The following is a 7,627-nucleotide window of genomic DNA, read 5'->3' on the forward strand; positions in this document are numbered from 1 at the left end:
TCTCAGATATGCATCAAATTTGTGTGTTCAAGTTTTTACAAAGGGTTTGTATGTTCAACCCTTTACATTTTTCATTTACTGGATGTCTGTCACAGCTTGGTGAAAATGTAAAGAGCCAATGAGGTTTTGCTGCATTTTCTGTTTTCTGATGTTGGATCAAAATCCTATTTCAAAACTCTCCTTTAAGATACAATTTTTGGTTATTATTATTTTTAGCAGCCACTATTTCTTTGTTTAATCTTTATTAATAATTTTTGCACTATCAATGCCAATCACAGGATTGAAGTATTTATAGACTGAAATAAATTTGGGGTGATACAACTGTACACAGACAGCAAAATTGAGAGCTGCTTTATACCTTTCAGATCTTGCTGAAGAAGAACAACTTTGTTCTGAAGGCACATGAACTTTCCAATCTTTTTTTTTTTTTTTATCATTGCTTTGTCCAGGATCCTTGCCAGGGGGTTGATGATTTTATTAGAGTTCTTGAAGATGTAGCTGAAACAATAAAGGAGATCAGGGTGCTGATTACCATGTTAAATGCCACCAGTGTCCCTGGCCTTCTTTGACCTGTTCTACTGCAGGGAAAAAAAATGATTTAACTATTTTGTCACAACTAATTCAGCTAGAAATAGGCATTTAAACATTTATCTTTATTCATGATTGACTTAGCACTTTCTCGTTTGTTATTTTGCATTATGTTTTAGAACTGTCTAGTTTCTGTGTACATCTGCTAGTTTCCTCTCTTCCTTCAGATTTTACTTTCAAATTTTAGCTTTTCATCACCTGTTCTCTTATTAATAATCCACAGCTTAGTTCCCAGACCAATTTGCTTAATATTTAGCATTTCCACCCTTGAAAAATCCATCTTACCAATACTCAAAAAGAGCATCATCTTTTTCTTCAGTGAATGTTGCCTTTGAGATGTTTCTTCTCTTGCCCAAATATTAAAGAAAAAGATTTATCTAAGAAGAAAATGTTCAGCTAGTATTTTACAATTTTAGTAAATAGCCTCAAGTCTGTTGAATTTGTAGTCTTTTTATCTCAGTTGGTAGTGAGTGTTTATTTAAACTTCTCAATTTAAATAGTTAGATGTTTTCTTAAACACTGTCACAGGAGTCAAATGCTTTAGAATGCTGCACTACGTGTTACGAAGTTCATGCTGATGGGGGTTTTTCCCAGGTATATTGGGAAATGAATTGTCTCAGCAAACCTCCTAGAATTTGTGGAAATTTGTTTTTCATGCTCCAAAATGGTCAAGTGTGGGACAGAAGAAACTCAACTGCCACGTTTGAGTTATTTAAATCCATTACAAAAAGGGAGGAGAGAGGCAACCTTTCTAACCAATATTTTATGTAGCCGATGGATGCGCTGTAATATTGCCCAGCCTCCAAGCAACTGGTGAAAATGTTGGTGAGCAGTGGAGCTGTCTTTGTGACCGTAAATTCTGATCAGAGATTGGCCTCCTCTGTCAGACCAGCTCAGCAGATTGCTGCTGCGTGGCAGATAAGCACCACTGCAGCACTCTGCCTTTGCCCAGATGAGGGTTGGTTGGCACTGAGTGGCAAGAGAGTTACGGGTGTGTAAAAATACAGGTGACAAAGGGGCTAGTGAGCAAACATGCATTCCACATTTGGTTTATTTGTTTCAGTGCTGCAGAGCCCCCACTTGCATCCTCTTGCAGAGATAGAACTTGGGGTTTGTGTTCCAGTTGCCCATCTGTGAAATAAGGGTGAATGAAGTTTCCTGCTTTGAGAACTGAGTTCGTTAGCGATAAGGAGCACTTAATCTTCCTTGCTCTGTGACTGAAGGGCCAGGATCTGTTCAGATGCACTATGTTGTGAAGCATCTGCTTTCCAGAAAGAAATTAATGCTTCATTTAAAACCTCATTTCCTACTGCTCAAACCTTTCTTGTATGTTGTTTATGACATGATTTTTAGTTGATGATATCAAGAAGTCCTTGTAATATGAATCTTGATGGTTTTATCTGGTATCTGCTCTGTCTCATTCTACTCTGTTCTCATTCCTCCCTGCCTGGTACTGGTGGATGATGAATGAATGCAAGGAAAGTTTTACTGGGAGCAGTTTCTAACAAGTAGCACAATGGGAATGCTGCAGCTTCCAGCCTTCTGAACATACACATCCTAGAGAACAGGATACCTGTCCTTGCTCTGTTCCTGACAAGGAGTTAAACCTCTTCCTTGGATGGTTTAGTTTCTCTTGTATTTTCAAGTGGTTTATAGAGTTCAGAGCTAGTCTGCAGTAGGACCCGTGTGAGATCCCCTGTTTCACCAGACCTGTTGGTTAACAGTAAGGCCATTGTCTTCCTCTGATAGGGGATGCAACAGTGTGCAGCAGTCCTGGGAATCCAGGCTGGGAGAGACTCGGAGTCATCCCTCTGCAGTGTCAGGAACGCCAGCCTTGTTCTAAATGGACGTTTCTCAGTGTTGGCACTGGCTTGTGCTAGGTGATGATATTGTGTTGGTTGTAGCTCTTCTTGCACTCTGCTGGTGTCGGTGGGTTTTCTGTTCTGTGTTTGGTCAGCAGACAGTGTCTGCCCAGAGCCTTGCACTTGTTCCTGCTGAGATCAAGCGATTAGTTTTTGAGCCTGGTTAGACCACCAGAGCAGACTGGAGAAAATTCAGTTATACAGCTTGGTTTTGATCCTGCCTGGGAGTATTATCCATTGCCTTGGTGTACAGTTGTGTAATTAGGCTCCAGAAGAACTTGGAGAAGTTGAACCGATAGGACTGTAATCCTCTTGTCTCCCTCTTCACTCTCCAGTTAAAAACCCAGCCCCAGTGTTTGCCTTTTTCAGGGTCTGTGTGTGCTCATCTGTTCTGTGGGACTGCTCCACAATAACTGGTCGTAGTTCTAAGGTTTATTGTAGGGTTTTGAAATGGCTCTCTGAAGTGAATTCAAGAGCTTGTTGATCTATGTCCTCACCTTCATCAAGATTGAGATCTTACCCCATTTTGCTGCTGGTAGTAATGTCACTAGCATCTTAGTGCAGTTGGCTTTAGTCGTGGAAAAGAAGGATTAAACACTTTATGCTTTATTTGTAAGCAGAATAAAATACATTTTGCTTTCCATTTAGAGCAGTCCACGCAGGGACAGGTTTCATATGCAATTCTGAAACAATTTTATTCTCAAATGGTTTTAGCTGGGTTGATTTTTTTTTTTTATGTGCCTATTTATGAGTGCCTGGAAATGTAACCAAAAGGTAACATTGAGATCAGATTTAGCAGTTAATAGCTGCCAGGGTTAGTGGCTTGGGTTTGTTGTGGCTTTGTGAATTAAGGTCTAAGTCTAATTTCAGTGGCTGATCTCTTGGGCTGTTAGGAAGAAGGTTAACTGAAAACTATGCTACAGAGAAAATTTGCAAGTGATTCTTACAATCCTGCAAAAAAGAGTATTGTGAGATCCCACTGTATCAGTGAGAAAAAACACTTGGGGTTGGGGAAACAGCAAGGAAAGAAGATTTTTGGAATTTCTGTTTTGAAAATCAAACGAACGTATGAGGCAAACTCAGTGTAGTGGTGAGACATTTACAGTAGATCTTTTGTAGCTTTAGGAAGCAAAATGCTAATTCTCTGTTTTTCCTTTTAGGAATTCTCCATCATAAATATCCTATTCAGAACTAAATCCAAATCTTCACTCTCTGGATCTCCTAAAGGTACAGGAAACTTGCTTAAAACATTAAAGTTTCTTACCTTCTATTTGCATCATATTAAAGAACCCACAAGCAGTGGTGAAACATGATTATTCACAGGAAGTGTCTGGTTTTTGTTTGATGCTCTGGCTTCTGTCTGCAACACCTTTGAGAATTATAACACAAAAAAGCCCCAGGAGAACTTTCATCTGAAAATACTTTTTCTTTTATGGAGGAAGATTTTAATTTCTTTTTGGCCCAGTGAACTGAGAAGTTCACATCTTTGTACATTTCTTTGCTTGTCTTTTGGTTACCTTAGTGACTTCTGAACTTTGTATTTTAGTGTATTCAAAATCTGTAGGAATATTCCAGGCATTGATGTGGCAAAAGAAAACAAAAATCTAAACTGGAGTGAGGAACAGTGCTCTGTCATCTGGAAAATCCATCTTTCTAAGGTTGTTATTGTCCATAGGTTATTGAATTGTTTGATGGCAGCCATTGGCACCATGAGGATGCTGTTCAAGCACAATGCTGTCTCAATAAAATTTAAATTACTACTCTCTGACTTGGCAAAAACTAAGTGTGGAGCAGTGGGAAAGGAGCAAGTTATGTGATTAGCTGCTGACTAAGGTGGTATGAGTAAAGTTAAGTCACCTGCATTTCAATGTTTGAGTGATTTTGTTCTAGCAATGCCTCGAGTGCTATATAAGGGGTCAGATATTTGTGCTAGTATTTGACTTGAAAAGTTTGAAGTAGCAAACCCCCAGGTATATGGGAAAATCGCCTGAAATTCTGGCATCTCTTTCTTTGTCCACTGAAACAGCCTTTAGAAGTTGTTAGCCTCAACTTTCTAGATAATGGGGCTTTTTCTTGGACAGTTGGGATTTTGTAAGCCTGTTATAGGGCAGGGCATGTTACTTTGTAAAGGCACTGTAAACCCTTTTATAATCCCCAAATAGCCTATAATTAAATGTGCAATGATGGACAAGGGAGCTCTTACATCCTAGTGAAATACTTTAGGCACATATACTACAGTATCCTAAACTTCACGAGCAGCTGAAAAAATGCAAACAAAATTCCAGTTTTTGTCAGATTGTTCTCTGCTTTGTGTTTAAAAGAAAACATCCTATGTATTTATATAGAAATTGTCATGTATGATCTTGTAAGTTACAACCTAGTGTCTGAAATTGCCAGAAATTTGTAAAGTAGGATTTCAGCAATTCACAAGATGATTTTAATGCCTACTTTGCTTCCACCTGAACTCAATCCAATCAACTCCAAAATAACGTTGAATTGGTGATAGCTTACAGGATGTAGGCTCAGCTTTTAGCTCTGAATATAAAACCATGTGAGATGGTTGTGTTGGTGAAAACATCACAGACTCACAGAATAGATTTGGTTGGAAGAGACCTCCAAGCTCATCCAGTCCAACCTTCGACCCAGCAGTTAAGGGTTAAAACTAAACCATGTCCCTAAGCACCAGGTCCACACACTGCTTAAACATCTCCGAGGATGGTGACTCCACCACTGCCCCGGGCAGACCATTCCAATGGGTAACCCTTTCAGTGAAGAAATATTTCCTGATATCCAGCTTAAACCTCCCCTGGTGCAGCTTGTAACCATTTCCTCTAGCCAAAGGAGAAGAGGCTGCCCCCTTCTTGCTCCTACCTCCCTTCAGGTAGCTGGAGAGAGCAATGAGGTCTCCCCTCAGCCTACTCTTTTGATGATGATGATGATGCAGCAATTTGCATAGAAATGATGTAGCAATTTATGTAGAAACAAGCATTATATTCACTTAGCATTATACCCAAGATACGTTCATTGGAAAAATTTTATCTTCATTGCAATTCAGTTCTCTCCCTGATAACAATTTTCTGTTGAGCTGTGGCAGAAGACTGGCATGGCCAGGTACTTAGCTCCTTGAATGTCCTGGGGACAAGCCTTGACCTGCAGGTTTCAGATTTCTATTTCAAGTAAAGATCTAGCTTACTGATTCCTTAAAATGCCTTTTGGTTAGGCATTGCAGCTCTTCCTTCCTCCACTCTTCGAAACCCTCATGAACTGCATCTTTTCTTTCTTGCTGAAAACATGGCTCCACAGGCCAGGTATGGTAATCTTGGTCATCAAGTCATGGCTACACTCATCATTGCAAAGCATTTTGGAAGGAAGGGCAGTTGGGATTGTTACCATGTCACAGATGCATGAAGTGAGCTGTGCCTAAACTCTTAGTACTTGGGTTCTTGTGAGGCTGGAAGTCTTCTGTATTCCCAGAAAGTACCTGAGGGTTAAACTCCTTTGCTTTGTTGAAAGGCTGGGGGAGGGCATGTGGTAATTTCCAGGAAGGAGTGCTTCAGATACTTCCTAGGTCCTTACTAGTCCCTTTAGATGTCACTGAGCAGCCAGCCAGCCAAAGGAGCTGAGCAATTGGTCTCTGTGCTGACAATAAACAGGTTATCAGCTATGGATGTGCCTGCAGCAATTTTTTTGTCTGTTTGTTGAATGTGCACAGCTGAAGTTTATTCCAAGCTGGATCAGTTTCCAAATCCTTATTGTTTCAAGCACTAGGATGTGACCTCAAGCCTCCACAGATTTTTGTCAGTAACAGCTGAGTTGTCTGTCTTGAATATTGTTCGAACCAGAGCTGTCTGAAGAAGCCTTTTCAGGCTGAGCACTGGGGGCTGTAACTCTTCATAGAGTGATCTGGGCTGAGAGCAGTCTGAGCTGTACTGCTGTGAGGTTCTCTGGTATTCTGCCGTAAATATAGAAAGTGAACTCATAATATCCTTCTCAGAAGCTTCCCTTCCTGGGGGAAAAAAATGCTAGGGGTTGGTGTCCTTTTCTTTGCATTGCATGACTAGAAAACTACTTCAACATGTGTTTTAGAGCTGAAATTCTGTTCCCAAACAACAGGTGGTGGCAAGTAAATGAAGGACAGTGCCCTGTTTAACAGCACAGTACTTGCAGGCAGTTTTCTTAGGAGAATTTCAGACTTCCCTTCCAGCATGGTGATAATGACTTAAAAAATAAAAACTTTTGGTGTAGTTTTCCCAAAATGTGTGGATCAGAAACTGTTTCACTGCAGTTACTTTGAAGAGCTTTACACTTTGGCAGAAAAGGAGAATTAGGTTTTTTTTATTGCTCCTCAAGACCTTATGGTCTTTTTCAGGCAATTATTGCTGTATTGTTTGAAAATTGTCAGTTTTTCTCCTGATGCTCCTTGGGAATGAAACTTAGTGATTGTAAAATTACTGCTCTGTAGTCTTACTCCAGTCTTTGTCTTACAACTTCTTGAATTCCTTTTGGTAGATGTCCTAATACCATTTCGACAGTTAAAATATACCCAGTGTATAACTTCTGTGAATTTAGTAGTCAGCTCTAGGATTTGAGTGTAATCTACATATAGGTCTTCTGAACTAGTTTTTCTCTCTAGTGAATAAGCAAGTTGTCCAACTCCTAGTATGATAAGCCTGACATGTTTACAATGTTTTTTCAAAGTAAGAATACTCCAGATGGTAGGTTGTTGGTGGATCTGTTGTTTCCCAGTAGCTTCTCTCCTCTTATTTAATTACTGAAGAAATACCTCAATCTTTGTGTCCATGGATGTGTGAACCTAGGGTCTCCTCTTAGGTTTGTTTGTCAGTAACTATCTAAAAACTTCACTCTGACTCACTGCTGCTCCTCTTACATTTGGAAGTCCATTCACACGTTCAGAATTTGAAGCTTACAGAGCACTAATGGAGTTGTGTTGCTACTAATAGCTCTGGTGGTGTTTGGAGCAGTGATTTCTCTATTTCACTCATAAACTATGAAAGAAGAAACCTTTATTTGCTGCCCTGGCAAAATCTGTAGGTGATCCATGCGTGTGTGCCTCTGTGTGTGAAATGTATTTGCTTGGCTGTAAAATTTACTTTGAATAAATAAATTGATACGTGGGTCGTAAGCAGATAAGGGCAGCTGAGCTCTGGCAGCAGTGA

The sequence above is a fragment of the Indicator indicator genome, chromosome 24, assembly GCF_027791375.1.
Source record: "Indicator indicator isolate 239-I01 chromosome 24, UM_Iind_1.1, whole genome shotgun sequence".
NCBI classification, from domain to species: domain Eukaryota; kingdom Metazoa; phylum Chordata; class Aves; order Piciformes; family Indicatoridae; genus Indicator; species Indicator indicator.